Below are 18,353 nucleotides of genomic sequence, written 5' to 3'. Positions count from 1 at the left end.
GACTTGAACTTGCCTTTAGCGAGGTTGAACTTGGCTTGAACCTGGCTGTAACGTTGCTGAACTTTTGCTTTAATGGCTTGAACTGTTGCTTGAACTTGGCTGTAGCGGGGATGAACTTTGCTGTTACGGCGCATGAGACCGATCAGCTTATGGCTATAGACCAGTCTTCGTCTTTCGAGTAGACTAGCAGGCGGCATCGGGCGCAAGCTTCCATCGTCGTTGACGTAGGCCTACCAGTCTTCGTCTTTCGAGTAGACGAGCGGGAGGGCATCGGGCGCCTTCCATCGTCGTTGGCGTAGGCCTTCCATCGCTTCAGGGTCTTCTAGAAGCTACCGTTTCCTTTCCCGTTACCTAGTATTGTCTCGTTGTACGTACTCGGGGTCTTCGGATCGCCGCCGTCGCTTCGCAGCCATTTGTTGGGCTAACTGTTGCCTTCTTCATTTTTAGGGCACCAGTTGTGAGTCGGGGAATTTACCCTATTTCTGTGGCACATGCCCGTCTATGATGATGATAGTCTTTTGGTTCGTCGGAGAAGGAACGATTTGCTAGGCCGTTCGTCACGAAGGAAGAAGAGCCACGTCGGCAGCTCCCGGTCCTAGACATTCCGTGGTCCTGCCCTGAGCTTCCTTATCCAAGTCGTGTTCACCCTCAGCGGTTTCTTCAAGGGTGTCTACGTGCATCCTACTGCGGGGGTGCGGCCGAATCGGGCGGTGCTCTTAGACATTGCAACCTAATGTCTCTTTCGTCTCCCGGCCAGGCATATTCTGCCTGGTCGGCTTCCCTTGCTAACAATGACCTGCCAATCGATCTTTTTTTGCGCAGTGGTCTGAACAGCGTTCCTGTGGCCCTGGTTCCAACCAATGGGGAATCCATTCGCATGAAAAACCCGAGAATAATTCAGGAAGAGCTCCGGAAGATAACTGATCATTTCCAACTGATCACCGAGGTGCGTCAGTTTGGACGTGGTGGCATTCTGTGCTGCTCGCCGGACCAGGCCTGCATCACAGATCTTCTGAAATGCACAACGTTTGCCTCTCATCCGGTGAGCTGTTTCGTGCCGGCCCATTTGGCCTGTGTGAAGGGTCTAGTTCGTGGCGTGGACTCGAGCCTTACACCACTAGAGATACTAGAAATGTTTGCCGTAGCAGGAGCAGTGTCCGTATTCCGGTGCTCGCGTAACGTTGAGAACAAGAAGGTCCCTACAGAGTCGGTGATCGTGACATTTGCCGGCACGACTCGTCCGACCGAAATTAAAGCATGGCCTTTGATTTATCGTGTTGAAGCGCTATCCCCTCGCCCACTTCAGTGTAGAAAATGCTGGAGGTACGGACATACCTTAAAGGGATGCAGATCGGAGGTGAGGTGCCGTACATGCGCTGAACAACACAATACTAATGACTGCTCAACCCAAGAAGTGAGATGTTGTTTATGTAGTGGACTTCACGCAGCTGATGATGAAGGTTGCCCTATGAGGACACAGGAGTTGCAACTCCTAGAGATAATTGAACAGAAACGATGCTCCCGGCGTGAGGCCCGATCTGTTTTTTCAGAGCGCTCACGTGGCTATGCCACCGCTGCCAACCGGGCCAATCAGACGCTCGACTCGTCGCTGACGGATATAATAGCATCAACGGTGGAAAGATCGATGACGAAGTTGATGGAAACTTTATTTGTGAGCCTAACCGAATCATTGGCACAAGTAGTGAATACTCAATTCACACAAATCTTGCAGGGCGGTAATCGATATGCTGAGAATCCTTTACTACCTTCTTCAGGTGAGATTACTGAGGTTTCATCTGAACCAGGCCCTTCGAAACCAAAGCCAAGCACGTCGAACACAGGCCGTAAACTAATTGTACCTACTGAACACGAGGTAGATTGGAGCTCTGACTCCGGATCCCATGACTCGATGTTGGAAAAAATGGACCTTGATTCAAGAAAAATGAAAAGACGTGCTTCCCCTGAAGCACAGGGGTATTCACAGAACTCCAAAGCAAAGAGTAAGAAGTACCAAAAGGAAACCTCATCAAAAAAAGATTTCTTGAAGGATAGCATTTTGGAGAAAGCAGTGAGTGCTGCTGGTATTTCACCAAAATAGGCAGTCTAAAAGTATTACAGTGGAATTGCCGTTCTATTTTTTCAGCAACTACCGACTTATTCCATCTTTGTGATCATTATTCCCCCGATGTTATTGTTTTACAAGAAACTTGGCTTTCAGAGGAAAAGTGCTTTAAAATTAAAAATTACCGCTCATTTAGATTAGACCGGCCCTCTCGCGGTGGCGGTTTGGCAATTTTTATATCCTCCAAAATTGCTCATAGAGCGAAAATTACATATCAGTTAATGACTTCAGATAGCGAGGTTCTAGCATTAGGCATTACTATTCCGGGATACCTCCCATTTTCGTTAATTAATTCATATTTTCCAGCGGGTGTTCAAAATTCTGCCGTTCTAGATACCGTAGTTTCAAATTGCCGCAAAGATATTATATTAGTGGGGGACTTTAATTCTCACCATATTTCGTGGGGTTTTAAAACTGACTTGAATGGGAAGCGTCTGTGGGATTGGGCTAATAAGAATAACTTGATGTGTATCAACACCAGAACTCCCACGTTTGTGTATAATCAGTCTTATTCTGTGCTTGACCTGACTTTTTCTAGTGTTAATTTGTCCATCTCAACATGGTCTGCTATTAATTCTGGCACAAGTAGCGACCATATGCCTATATTTTTTGAGATGGTATGCCCAGTAACTTCCATGATTCGACCATCGGTTACGCATGTAAATTTCAGTACATTTGGAAAATTACTACGAGCGGCTATATCTAACCGAGCAGATGATAGGGAACCAGACGCTATCAGATTAAGCGACATCCTAAAAGAATCGTTGAATAAGTCCAAATTCACCATACACAGCTCTAAAAGCGCTTCGACCAACCCTTGGTGGAATGCGGACTGTTCGCGGGCGTATAGATTAAGAAAAGCTGCATGGAAAAAATTACTTTTCAACCAGTGCCCTCGCAACTGGAGTGATTATAAGTATGCCGCCGCGAGTTTGAAAAGAACCGTTGCCATTGCGAAGGACAAATTTGACAGTGAACGTTCTGAGTTTCTCTCAAAGACAGCAAACATAAAAGCACTATTTCGCTTTCTGAGAACCAAGAAAGTTCTCCCAGTACTGAAAGACATCGCTCAGGGCCTAGAGAGTCGCTTTACGACTGTTCTCTTATACCAACCCCAGACCCCTAAGAGGGGTGAGGATTTTGAGGAGGTCACAGCTGCTGAGCTAGTAAATGTGGTAAGAACGCTGCCTAATTCCGCTCCAGGTCCTGATGGTATCACACGACGTCGGTAATAAAAGCAGTACATAAAATATACCCCCTTGGCCTACTCGAAATTGTGAATCACTCAATTAGAAATTCTTGGATCCAAGCTGATTGGAGAGTTGCAAAAGTTATTCCATTATTAAAAAAGCAAGGCGCGGGGTTTACCTTAGATAATATCAGGCCTATAGCACTCACATCAAATCTAGTAAAACTCGTCGAGAGAATTTTACATAGCCGGGTAGATCGCTGGATGTCAGAAAAAATGACACTGAGCCCATGTCAAATTGGTTTCAGGCGTGGTTGTTCCATTTGGTGTGCACATGTTGATCTAGAAAGTAGAATACAGCTTGCTCGATATCAGAAACAATATTCAGCTTTAGTAACCTTAGATATCACCAAAGCTTATGACAGTGTGGAGCATTTGAAACTGATAAATTCGCTTCAGAACTTAGGACTGCCAGAATACTTTGTGGCATGGGTCTATGCTTTCTTGAGGGATAGAGAATTTTATTGCTCGCAATCTGGTGTCAGTTCTTCAAAATATAAGCCAACGAGAGGCCTCCCGCAGGGTTCAGTGTTATCACCCTTATTATTTAATATTCTACTATGTTCTATTCCCATACAGCAGAACGTGCAGGTGTATGTGTATGCCGATGATATCGCATTTTTCGCTACGTCAGCAGACATTCAAACTCTTTACCAGAAATATATGAATAGCCTGGAAACGTGGCTAGAGGGTATTAATTTATCGCTAAATATTAATAAAAGTGCAATTGTTGTTTTCGCACAAAATGTACCAGTGCAAATTTCATTACTTTACCGACAAGCCGTGATACCTCAGGTCGAGTCAGTTAGGTATTTAGGAGTAACCTATACTGACAAACTTGACTGGAGACCCCATATAGAAAACATGGCTACTAAGGGAGCACGCGCAGTAGGGATGCTGCGTAGGCTCAGCAATAAACGTGCCGGTTTGCGCAGAGACGTGCTCGTCATGATTTATTGCATGTACGTTCGACCAATTCTAGAATTCGGCTGCGCTTTGTTTTCTGGCGCTCCGGCTTATAAAGTTCGACCATTGGTTTTGTTAGAACGTGAATCATTACGATTATGTCTGGGGCTACCAAAATTTGTTGCAAACAATATTCTATACGAAGAATCACGCCTGCCGTCTCTTATCAAAAGATTTCATATTTTAACAGTACGTACATTCCTAAAAATCTATGCTTCTCCACAGAGGATGGTCACAGTATGTCTTCATTAACCAGCAAGCCTCATTTTTTAACCACCAGTGGTCTAGATTACGTTGCCCCCAGGTCATTTTTACACAGAGACTTTTGGACCCATTAAAAGTTCACCTCTGGGAAGTACAGATACTCAGCACCGTAGAAACAATTAGGATTGAATTTGATGATATATATCCCAAGAACGCGAAAAATTTACCATATAAATATATAAATTGCATTTTGGAAGATCATCTGGCCACTTTAGAAACAAACACTGTGATAGCGACTGATGCGTCCGTTTGTGAAGAGAAGGCAGGTGTGGGAATTGTATCATTCTCTCTAGACTGGTCATTCTCGATTCGGTTACCGGACTTCACCCCTATTTACCAGGCTGAATTGCTGGCAATAGTCCTAGCATTGAGTAAATTGCCCCAGTGTCTATCAGCAGTGGTTGTACTAACAGACTGCCTCTCTGTCTGTTCCGCGTTAAGTGCACCTAATTTATCGAGTACCATACAGACGTTCTATTCGATGATTCCCAGGCATGTACGGCTGGTTCGATTAGTGTGGGTACCAGGCCATAGAGGGCTAGCACTCAATGAATATGCGGATGCACTGGCAATATCATCCCATGATGGCCCTATTTTGTCTGTATTGCCCACGTCAGCGTATGTCACAGCAGCGAGATTTGAAAAGCGTACCACGGCCAATAACTTCGATAAATCTCCTTTGTTTTCATCAGATTTCCCACAGCTAAAGTTTCCTTGGAAGAGCAGATGGTGTTCATCTAGGAAGGAAGAAATACTAATTACAAGGCTACGCTGTCGAGTCCCACCACTGAACTTTTACCTTCACAGGTCGGGTCTGGCTCAGTCACCGTTATGCCTCCACTGTAATGAGAGGGAATCTCTGGAGCACTTCTTTTTGACGTGCCGAAGATTTAAAACACAAAGAAAAAGACTACTAGAAGAACCCCTGCGGAAGTTGGGCTTGAATTTGTCACTTCCGGTGATTCTTTCATTTGGGGCAACCATATCTGGTTTTAGCCACAGGAGCGTTTTCAACGCTGTCTCTAATTTTTTACGAGAATCCAAAAGAATTGAATGTTGAGTGTAGCCTCAGTTGTCTTATATGCAACTGTATATATATATTTTTTTATCGTTCTTGTTGTTGTTTCCATATAGGCGTTTTTTTTTCTCTTCTTTAAATCTTGCGAGTTTATATGTAAAGGCTAAACATTTCATTTCAGCTTTTTCCTTCACTAAGTGAATTAGTTTCCTAAGCAAAGCACCGTCCGCTTCATGGCCTATCCCCCGCAGTGGGTTGAGCCAAAGTACTGAGGAACCAACCAACCAAGCTTCGCTGTTAAAACTATGCAGAGCACTAGGTAATGTATGGGATGCAAACGGAGGACAGCAAAGAAAGCACTTGTGCTAACAATCAAATTATCATTAAAAGAACTTCTCTAACAATTTACCAGGAAGAACAAAGACACAGTACGTCAAAATATTCCCTGTTACGTAAATGCCCGTTCTATTGCATCTAACGTCGGCACCGATAGAGGGACGGTGGTTAGAGTATCCTTTGCATGTAAGTCAATCTCACTGTACTTATGCAAGTCAAGCTTACATCCACGAGATCTTTCAAATCGCTGATGTTGATGTGTGAAATCCGCGAGACTCAAAGCAGCCCCATTCTTGCATTCTTGAAACTTTGCAAGGAAGCACCACGCAAGACAAACTTCGATAGCGACAGTATAGCGGCATCAGAATTTGTGCGAAAGACGCCGCACGCATTGGAGTACGCAGCAGAGTGCAGTGGCTATGAACAAGTGTCATGACATCAACACAACTAAAGAGAAAGAAAACATCTAGGGGAAGAAAAAGGTAGGCTGCGCGTAACGTCCGCACGCTTGTTTTTGTCGAGATAGCTCGAGCGCCATCACGTGACTCTGCTCCACCAATAGGGACGCCTAAACCTCATCACCTGTGCTCGCTGTAGCGCTCTGGCGGAAATATACAAGAATGTAACTGTCGTTAGTTTTATTTAGGTGGCTTAGTGGCAACAATATCAGCTTGACAACCGGAATTCCGATCGACGTTTATTGTTTCGCACGGTGGTGCTTTTATAATAGTATCTTGTATCTTAAGATACACGATACATTGCTGAATGTATCGGAAATACAGATACATATACTCGTTTTGCGAGGCGTATCGCGATACAGATACAAGATACCCAAAGAGTATCTAAGATAGTATCTAAGATACATGTATCTTCGATACTGCCCAGCACTGTTCCCAACCAATCACAAGCTGCGCATCTCGCCCAAGCCGTCGGATAGGAGCCTTCAGCGGGGGTTTCGCCTTGGCGACGCGATGATTTCCAGGTCAAGCTGACGCTTCTGAGCACAAAATACGTAGGTATATGAGTGGGTGAAACCACCTTTAATTGATATTCTCACACCAATCTAAATGGCAGTTAATAATTCAAGGGACATGAATTCGACAAACGTTTGTTTATACCCGAGAATCGTGAGCATTCGCACATATTTTCGATGTCATTTCAAATTAGTGGAGCGATTTCTTGCTGACTGCTTGCCATATAAACGCGTTCCGTTTCGGTTTCCGAACAGTGAAGGTCGAAAAGCTCGATTTGTTTGTGAGCTCATGCATAATCACGCACATCTATACTATGATGTAATTTGCAATGTACGAACCTGCTCTGGATCGGCCCAAAGTGCATAGCGACAGCTGCATTTCGGAGATCGTGCCCATTGGGCAGTTAAAGCCAATCCAACTAGACAAGTTGTGGAATCATATTAGGCTTTAATAACGGCGAACTAAAATGCTCTACTCAATTTCATTTCCGATAGCATGCAGCTGATATGCTCCTCTGAACTTCTTTGGTGTTAATTTCGACCAATGCTGCGTATACCATCATAAGTTGGACGTCTCATTGAAAGAAGTAGGACGCCACACAACAACATAACAAAGAAATGTTGACCGAATACCGCACCGGTTTCACCTTCATCGACCATTCATGTAGAACTTTGGTTTTCATCCAACCACGAGCCTTTGCATGCATAATTTTCGCACTGACACCCAATAGGCTTCTTTAATTATTGCGATTCCCAGCTGATTGGACGACTGCGAGTGTCAATGCTGTCCATAGCGTACAAGCGAAACAACACACGATACTCAAAGCGCCGAAATAAATTAAAACGTACCAGCAATCATCAAGCATCCTCACATGGCCGTGAATTAGATCAAAATCAGCCACGGCACCCAGATACCCGCCGGGGTTGCACGTTATAAACAGACATATTGTCCGTAAGAGTGGTCCGACCACTCTTAGGATTTCCTCGTTGCCACGCTGTTTTTGCGCAATTTTTTTTGCTTCGTGAATCCACTTACGAGCCTTTTTCGGTGACGTCACCAAATATAGCAACTGCATCACCATCACTGACATGTTCGTGGACAGTTGCAGCGCGCTTTATCACAGCGGCCGATGTGATAACGATGGCCTCTTACGGAGTTTTTTTCGCTTCGTGAATCGACTTACGCGACAAAATTTCTCTTACGCGACAATTTGCTCGTAAGAGAGTTTTTTGAATACGGTCCCTGAACATCACTGGGATGCGCCGTCTTTTATACATCACGCATCGAACTTTACAGCCTTATCGCTGGTGGTCGCGCAAGCTCTGGAATAATCTTGACTATTCGCCTCATGTGCGTAATCTTCGTAATCTTAACAAAATGATCTACTACAATCTGGAATCTTCTCAGACATTCTGGCGCTCTTTGCGCAAGGCAGCAGCTACACGTGCAATGGCCCGGTAACAGAAAACACAGAAGGAAAGCAGTGTGTGTGGCAATATTTTTTTTCGGGCGAACAAATTTTTTTTCGCAAAACTAACTTCGAAACCATTGTTCTGGGTCTAATGCCTAGGCCTACAGTAAATTTCAGCAAAATCTGGAATGGTGTCCCAGACGTCGTGTTCTATCTTATCTGGACACACCCTGCTTTAAAAACGTATCTTGGTTGTGTCGGAAGTAGCGCTCCAAAAAATGATTTTCGGTGATTATTCTCAGATAAGTTAGCGCTACGCTCGAGCGCATTTTGAGGAGATTGCAGCAGCAGTTACACGAAACCACACCGCGCCAAAAAAAAAAAAAAAAAAGCCGAACCACGCATCAAACACTACGCCGAGCACTACGTTGTCGCAGCCATTAAAGAGAAGATGTAATGTAGTTTGTGAGCGCGGTGCTTACCAGTTCGCTGGAAAGACTGCCGAGTGCAGCCAAGGAATGCACGAAAGGCCAGCGCGAATTCTACTAGCTCGCTTACGAACGTCATCCATGGACGCGAACGATGTCACGTGATTCACTGACACTCCCCTACAGGTACTGTTGTATAGCAAACCTCTCAGGGAACCGAGTTCACAGCTGCGCACACCTAGCCGGAACATTGTCCCTGCCGTGAAAGGCATTCTAAAGTTCGCAATTTCTCAGCTGATTTTGCACATAAAAGAGCTACATGGCGCTACAAATACGCTATTTACAATTGTCTCTGTGTTCACGCAGCCTGATACAGTGCGCGTTATAAACTTCTTTCATCATGCGGCGGTCGTTGAAAAGTTCAAGCCACACAAAAAATACCAAGCTGAAAGCCAGCGGGCAGAATTTGGCGGAAAGCATGCCGGAGATCCCCATTTATTCCCCGACTCGTCACTAATTTAGAAGCAGTATAAACGCTCACCACTCACCTGAAGTGACCGCTGGATGAAACGCCAGGAGCGTAAACAGAAAAACTTGTGAACGATGGTCCAAGAATATTCGGAACTATACAGACAAGCGTGAGCAAATCTTCGACAGAGCACGCCCGTTTACCGGCGCAGAAAACGGCGGGGCGGCGGTCTTCTATAGTTCTGTGTCACAGTATGTGGAACTAGCGAAGTATTTGCCACCGTAACTCCGTAGCCTGCACAACACTCCGCTAGTAAACGCTTGTCGGTTAGCGCGCTCTTTTCCCAGAAAATTAGATACAGAGAGACACCACGGCGCTGCAGTCGTTTCTCTTCCAGCACCAGTCCAGGCCTCGGTGTGCTTTGTTTCGTTGCAGTTTCGTAATTGGAGAAAGGGTTATGGAACATCGGACAAAGTCATAGGAGGTCAGTAAATGAACAAAGGAAGTGAGATGGAACAGCCAGGTCTTGTTTCCGTCTCTCTTGGCGGAGCCGGCACTTCGCGAGTTGCAGTGAGTGAGGCGGTGAGCGTTAACTTGGCGGCGAGATCAACCTACAGGTGGCAGCACCGTCGCCCCGTTAGTGTGGATAGGGGTTTCGTGCGGCGCGTGGAAGTGTACGGGACTGCTGTTTTCACATCATGATTCTGTGTTCCGTATCCACAGAAAACTCTTTGTTTTTGATTGTTCGATGCCACAGTGCCGTACATACTACACAGAGACAGTGATATGCTTGCATTTCTATCCTACCGACGCGGAACGTCTTCGAGTTTGGCTCGTTAGGCTTCGTAACGGCGAGACGCCTTCCGAGTACGCGATGGTGTGCAGCAAGCACGTCGACGACGGTGCATTCAAGCGTTCGCGGACGAGAAATGATGGAGAGTAGTAAGCCATAACTTCGGTAATGTGTCTATTTGTGGTTGTTGCTGCTGTGCACTACTAGCACGAGGACGGTTGCAGAAAGCGAACGCTCTGGGAAACTTCGTCAGGGGTGCCAGTCATGATTCGCCTGTGCTTTGATTGTCATACACTTTAGCAAGGAAATTAATCGAGAAAGAAGAAGAAAATTATTTCACGGAATTTATTCTTTGTCCTTCATGTACTGTCTGCGCAGCGAATGCAATGTTAGGTCGCGCTCAGCTGCGAGTCTGGCTAAACGAGTGTCCCCGAGCTATGTTGTAGTTTGTACTTGTTCCGTCGTGTTTACAGAGCTAGGAGAACACGAAACGCGGCAAGTGTGTATGCATGATCCGGTGCATAGTAAAGAGTACCGTTTTGTGAGCCCTGACTCGTCACGTAAGCGATGAAAATGCGCGAGCGAGTCTATCGCCACTGCAGATCTTGATATATATTTTCTCGCTGGTTCTCTCTCCTTTTAAGGGTTCTTGCGGAAGAGATTGAGGCCTGACGTACTTCCGACACAGAACTTGGGCAGTGAAGTCGACATACATACCTTGGGGCAGCATGGTACTTCACTTATGGTTGTATTTTCATATTTCAGTTTCACAGTGTACTTTGCCTTCTGTCCCCATGATTGGGCCAAGCCATTTGTTGATAGACGGGTTATTTGAAGGATGGGCGAATAGTGAATTTGAGGTTCGAAGCGAATCCAAGCGAATAGTGATTTGGTCGAATAATTTTGAATCGAACAGTTCGAATAGTATTTACCGCATATTATTAAGAAAAATGAGCATTTTTGTCATGATCCTTGCACAATATTTTTAAGGATTGGAACTAGGTATGAGTGAATGTCACTCTTTTGGTTAGGAAAGCAGCCTTGAATATTATCAAGATTTGAATAGGGTGCAAGTTAAAAGTGGCCCTTACAACTTAAAAATGACTATACCTAGCGCATATAAGCCCATATAACAAGCTTTTAAACTTAAAAGGACCGACAACTGGACAGAACGCGTGATTAGACCCTGGTAGAAATGAAAAGACCGTGAAATATAATAAGATTCTATCACCCTTTTCGCATTGTGAGTAGGATTTATATTTTTAATTCATACTTAAACGTAATAAAAACCGGTATGTCGCGCAGTCTAGTGGAAGAGCCTTGAAGCAGGATTACGAAGGCGGTCACTTTGCTGTACGTAGTCTTATGCTGTAATGCGCGCCATAATTGATCCTAAAAGTTAGAGTATGTATATTATTATCTATTCCAGCTCTGTTCTGTGTTGCCCACGAGGTGAAAGGAGTTGCACGGTGAGAAGCGGCGCTGCCTTCGCGGCTGCCAGTGGCCCATGTAGAGCCGCCGCGCATGCGCGCGGAGTGCACGCATGCGCAGTAAACCGCAGCGCTCGAACACGAACAGCTCTCGCGATCACTGTTTCCAGCATGTGTTGTGAAGTGTGTACAAGACTTCGTATTCGCCGCAGATAGAAAAATTCTGATTAAAAATGTTTCACGGCGTTTTCCACGTTACCATTCCGTGGCTATACTCTGACGAGTTAGCCTTCCAATGCGCTAAAGAAAACAGGTGCCCTAAAAATTGGTTGTCAGTCCGTTTAAAAAAATGTGTACATATAACATTGAAGTGTGGCTTCGCGGCAGTGCAGATAGCCCCTGGATAAATTGTTTCCCGGCACAACAGTCAAACGCTGCAGTGAAACCACCTTTACAGGGGGTCTGCAACCCCTAATTTCTTTTTATGGATTCCACCAAACCACTAAAAACTCGCGCAGCTCTCAGTGCCTGATTATTATAAGTCGTATGATGAGCTCCAAGTGCTGCTGTAATTCTTTTGCAGCATAGGCTGTAAGTAGTTCACAAAAACAGCCGATCTTTGAGGCGATGTTGACCGCCGGCGCTGCCTCCGTTGCCGCCGCCTGTGTCCGTCGCAGCAATCGCGCACACTGAGAAAGGGAGAAAGGTTTCCGGGCGAGTTCGAACTCAGGAATTTTGCGTGACTATATTGAAAGCGTGCACCGCTACTGTATGTGTGCTCTGTTCAGTCAGTCAAGAACTTTATTGAATGGTCCTGAGGAGTTCAAGCCGCCGGGGGATCCACGAGGGACACCCTAGCAGCTGCTACAGTAGGCGAGAACGTGGTGGCGTTTCGCAAGTTCTTGGGCCCTCTGGACGGCCTTGAGTTGGTGATAGAGCTCGGAGCTGCTGAGTTCCTCTTCCCAGTCGGACTCACTGGTGAGAGGTCCGTTAGGTAACGCGGGACATTGCCAGATCATTTGCGAGAGTGAACAATGAACTTCTGTGCAATCTTGGCATTGTGGGGTGATGTCTGAGTTGCAATAGCTGAGTAGGTCCCGTGATGGGTACGATCTCGTTTGTAGCATGCAAAAGGCTACCGCTTGCGCGCGTTCGAGCTTTGTGTGTGGTAAGGGATATTGGCTTCTGTCGTTACGATAGTGAGAGGTGATTTCGTGGAAGGTGAGTAAGGGGTAGGTAAACTATGTGTCTGGACCAGTGTTGCGGAGTTGCCACTCCGGAATCGGAATAAATCCGGCATCATCCCACATTTTCGCGACCCCGGAATGGAATGGGGACAACGCTTGGAGGAATGGAATGGGAATGGAATTACACCTTTTTCCGAAAATAGAGCACAGCCTGACCTTTATCTCACGAGCAGTTTAGTACATGACGCACGTAAGTGACCTTTGCGACAAGGAAGATATTGCATACCTGCGCACAGGCGAACACAGAAAGTTCTCCTCACCCCATCCATGCTTGCGAGGCGCGCTTGACAAGCTTGAGTGCTGACGAGCAGTGCGGCCCAGTGTTCCGTATTAGATGCAAAGGATCAAGGTGCCCGAGCGGTGCACTGTTCCAACTAATACCAGCAGATTTTGTTCCCCATTAACCAAATCTTAGTTTTCTCCATATTCACGACCGCTGCAGACGCGTGGCAAAATTGCTTAGTCTTCTTAATCATAATATCTGGGGTTTAACGTCCCAAAACCACCATATGATTATGAGGGACGCCGTAGTGGAGGGCTCCCGAAATTTCGACCCCCTGGGGTTCTTCAACGTGCACGTAAATATAAGTACACGGGCTTCAAACATTTTTCGCCTCCATCGAAAATACAGCCGCCGCGGCCGGGATTCGATCCTGCGGCCTTCGGGTCAGCAGTCGAGCGCCATAACCACTAGACCACGTTGGCGGGACGGTTAGTCTTCTTAAACACTACTTTTGTCGGCATCAAAATACGCAATGTCGGCATTTTAGCATTAACACATTTAAGCTTAAACAATATTAAAACATCAGCATTCGTTCAAGCATGCCACCATGCAAATACTATAGGTAGCGGAAGAGCTGCCCCTATGGGAATTTGTAGGATGGTGTACTGCACGAGATGTGTCACCAAGCTACTATCCCTAGACCTTGGTAACGTGTTTTGCGTACTTCTTGCACTTCTTAATGCATCTGATGACATCAGCTTTATGGGGCGTTCATTCTTAACTCGATAAACTATCAAGATGCCTTTCCTACATTGAGGAATGGAATTAAACAGCCTGGCCATTCCCGGAGTGGGAATGGGCTAAGTTTTTTCATTCCTAGGAATTGAAAGGAATGGAATTGCGGCAAGTTCTGATTCCCCGGAATGCAGGGCTGGGCAAAGATACTTTGAAATTGTATCGCGATACGATACAAGATACTCGGGCAAGAAGTATTTGAAATACAGATACAAAATACTTCCAGAATTATTGTATCCGTTACGATACTTACCAATTGTATCTTAAGATACTTCGATACGTCCGAAAATTTGCTGTTGTACATCTATATAATGAAGCAGCCAACGTCTATCTACAAAACTGTTTGCTTGAAACTTTCTTAACCGCGATGGACTATGATTAACTTTAAGAAAATATCTGTTTGTATCGCAAAAGTTCTGTCTTTCTTGCTCAAAGTATATTAGTTTAATTCCCAAACAACTTATTAGGATTTGTTTGGCTGCTTAATGCGCAGAGCTCTTTATGCTCTGCGCTTTCAGTGGTTCTTGCTTGACACTTTTATAATTGATGGGAGTCGCTGCTCTGTTTGCGGACGACCTAGCGAATTGCCATCCAGTTACAAAATTTTCAGTAAGAAGCCTACGCACGATGGCCCAAATACCACTCTGCCATCTTACCTTGTCTGTAAGCGTATTACCTTTTTCGCAATACCGGATCACCCGACAGGTGTAAAGTTGCAATAACGCTGGTAGCGACATTTTTAGGAACATATCATGTTTGTATTGAGGATATAAAACTGGAATAATTTTTCATATTTGACTTATCTGCTGGCCTACAGCGTTTGTTAGAACCCTATTCACTAACGTGAAAGATTTCTTCTCTGAGAGAACTTGTGCTGCCAAGAAGAGTCTCAGACGTATCGTAGTGCACAAAGCGTCGCAAGATAGCACTTAGTCACACTATTGGCAATAATATTTCAGACTACCTGCTGATATGTAACAATAAAAAAGAAACTTTAAGGTGCCATAAAAAGGGAAAACGAATATATCACTTAAGGAATCAGTGAATAAGTATACAGGGCGTTTCACGTAACTAACGTGCGCCACAAGACGACAAACCATGTCGTTATTTTTATTCAGTTGAGGCTAAGCACTTCTTTGTAAATATTTGGTTCCAGTTACGTGAAACACAATGAATAAACATGATACAGGCGGCACCTCTAAAAGCAATGACAATTGAGCATGACCATCGTGAACTTAGATGTTAAGGTCAGAATAGAAAATTCGCTGCCTATGGAAAGTTGCATAAAACGGCTCGTGGAGACGCTCATGAGAAAAACAGAGTACTTGGTATTACGTTTCTCAAATCGCCTTCCTAACATCTTTAAGATGTTCCCTTGTGAATTCAACGTCGCTATTTTGCTTAGAGTTTTTGTTGCTGCATACGTAAGCAGAAATTTTGTTACTGCATACTCCAGGCACGCCCACATTATTTTACCTTTGTCCTCAACATCGCCGTGACATAACAGTAAACTCAAATAAAATGTACATATCTAAATAGTAGAAATGACGATGACAGTCAAAAAATAAAAGAAAGCAGAACGTTTTTTGGGAGCAGGTTACAAAATATATAATGCAATGCGCAGACGGCCAAAAACAGAGGCCTAGATAGTGCATGGAATGCGAACTAATAATAACAATATTAATTGTTGGGATTTAACGTCACAAAACGAATTATGAGGGACACCGTAGTGGGGGGCTCCGAAAATTTAGACCACCTAGAGTTCTTTATTGCGCACCTAAATATAAGTATGCGGGCCTCACCATTTAGCCTCCATGTAAATGCGGCTCGCAGGGATTCGATTCCGCGTCCTTCGGGTCAGCAGTCGACCACCAGAACCAATAGATCACCGTGTCGGGTAGGATGCAAATGGAGGATAGCAATGAAAGCACTTATGCTAACAATGAAATTATGATTAAAAGAACTCCTGGAAATTTAGCAGGAATGGTATAATACAGCTAGTACAATAAAATATCGTCTGTTAAGCTTATTTTATTACATCTACAATCAGCACCAAAGGGTGCGACGCTTGTTAGAATCTCATTTCCCTATAAGTCAATCTCATTGCAAGCAAGTCCAACCTACATGCACGAGATCTTTCAAATTGCTGATGTGTGAAAGCCACGAGACGCAAAGCAACCCCATTCTTGCATTCTTCACACTTCGCAACGAAGCACCGCGCAAGAGAAACTTCGATAACGACATATAGCGGCATAGGAATTTTCGCTAAAGACGCCACACGCATTGTAGTACGCGGCACAGTACAGTGGCTACGAGCAAGTGCCATGGCACCCACACAACTATAAAGAAAGAAAATATCGAGAAAACAAAAGGTCGGCTGTGCGTAGACGATCGCGTCACCACGTGACTTTCTCCACCAATTGAGACGCGCAGACCTCATTGCCTACCCTCGCTGGAAGACTCTGGTAAAAAGATAAACGATTGTGTCTGGCGTTAGTTTTCTTCAGATCGCTTAGTGGCAGCACCATTAACTTTGGAAGCGAAGTTCAGCCAACCGTTCATCGTTCCGCACGGTGGTGTTTCTATAGCAGTATCTTGTATCTTAAGATACACGATAGATTATTGAATCTATCGGAAATACAGATACAGATACTCGTATTGCGAGACGTATCGCGATACAGATACAAGATACCCAAATAGTATCTAAGATAGTATCTAAGATACATGTATCTCCGATACTGCCCAGCACTGCCGGAATGGAATTGGAATGTAATGGAGGCGCCCATTCCGCAACACTGGTCTGGACCCAGCTCTTCGGTGCCTGATTGATCGTCGTGGCGAGTGAAGTCTCGCGCTCGGTCATGAGTCGTTTTGTTGAGGTTGGGTTGTTGCGAGTGGACGTCTTTGCCCATGTGGGCAGGGAAACAAGATAGGTAGTGCGAGCCCGTGTGCATGTGTGTTTGTAAAATGTGGGCTGCTTCACACGCGATATTGCCGGTTTCGTAAGCCCGAACAGCAACGCTGTCGTCTGTGAAGACGCTGGTGTGCGAGGGGTCGATCATCGCTAAAGCTATGGCGACCTGCTGAGCTATGACGCTCGTTGCTAGCCTAACCGAGGCGGCTGAGCGTAGGGCTCCGTCACCATCTTCTACCGGGAGCGCATATGTGGAGAAGTTACTGTATTGTGCCGCGTCGATGAATACGGTAGTGTCGCGATTTCTGGCGGTGCGGTCGAGGATCGCGCGAGCGCGGGCCAGGCGTCTGCCTTTGTTTTGTTGTGGGTGGACGTTCAAGGCAGGGGTGTGGGGACATGCCGGCCTCGTTTAGAAGTCGACGGCCTGCTTTGGAGGAGGAGAGGCGGACCACTTGGGCCGTGGTCTGAGCCTCTATCACATCGTCGATGTCGTTGTGCATGCCAAGTTGGTAGAGACGGGAGGTACTCGTGTTTTGGGGTAGGCCGAGGACTTTGTGCTTTTGCGCATGAGTCTTTTCCACCTTTGTCTAGTTGTGGGCAGAGGCGACATAAATGATGTGGCTCATTAGGAGCGCGTGCTACATGCGCGGGAGGTTGGCCTCGCCGAGGCCTTTTCTGCGACCAGAGACTTTCTGGATGAGTCGAAGCATGTTTTCCGTTTTATCTGTGGTGTGTGTTAGCGTTCGTGCATGATACCCGGTGGTCTCGACTAGGAGGCCGAGAATGCGTATGGATTCAACGCGGGGTATTCGTTGCCCGCCTTTGGCTTGTAGTGCTGTGGGAAGCTCGTGTAAGGGGGTTAGATGACGAACGCCTTGGCGAGATTGCCGGTACAGTAGCAATTCTGATTTCGTGGGTCGCAGTCGCAGTGCGGTGTTTTGTAGGTAGGCTTCTGTGATATCGAGAGCGGCTTCAAGGGCCTGCTCTACTTACGCCAGGGAGCCTCGCGGGCACCAGATGATCATGTCGTCCGCGTATAGAGCATGGTTGAAAAGCATGGTTCATTGCTATGTTGAAAAGGAGTGGAGAAATGACTGTCCTTTGTGGGGTGCCGTTGGGACCTAAAGTGTATATGTCGGACGTGAGCTGCGATACTCGTAGTTGGGCTTTTATGTCTCGCAGGAAAGAACGGGCGTATGCCTGGAATCTTTTACCGATGCCGAGGCTGGCAATGGATACCCGTGTGAAGCGGAGGGAGATGGTGTCGAATGCTTCGGTGAGCTCTAGGGCGAAGATGCCGCGGACATCTCTCGTTCTTCAGGCGAAGGTCTGCTTCTTTGGTAGTAACATGACGTCTTGTGCTCAGAGGTGTGATCGGAACGCTGCCATATTGAATGGAAAGAGTTCGTGGTCCTCTATGTCACGCGATACGCGATTTAGGACAGCATGCTCAGCTGCTTTTCATATACATGAGGTTAAGGAGATGGGGCGTAGATTGTCAAAGTTAAGTGCTTTGCCTGGCTTTGGGAAGAGGACTGCTGTGGCCGTACGCCATTGTTCAGGCACGTGGCCGGTTTTCCACATGTGGTTTATGTCTTTCGTGAGTAGTGTCATGGCTTGGTCGTCTGAGTTTCGCAGCAGGCGGTTGGTTACCCTGTCGGGACCAGGGGCCGATCTACTGTTGAGGTTGTATAAGGCTTCCCGAATTTCAGAG

This window comes from Rhipicephalus sanguineus, chromosome 1 (assembly GCF_013339695.2).
Source record: "Rhipicephalus sanguineus isolate Rsan-2018 chromosome 1, BIME_Rsan_1.4, whole genome shotgun sequence".
Lineage (NCBI taxonomy): Eukaryota > Metazoa > Arthropoda > Arachnida > Ixodida > Ixodidae > Rhipicephalus > Rhipicephalus sanguineus.
This window is presented reverse-complemented; position numbering follows the sequence as displayed.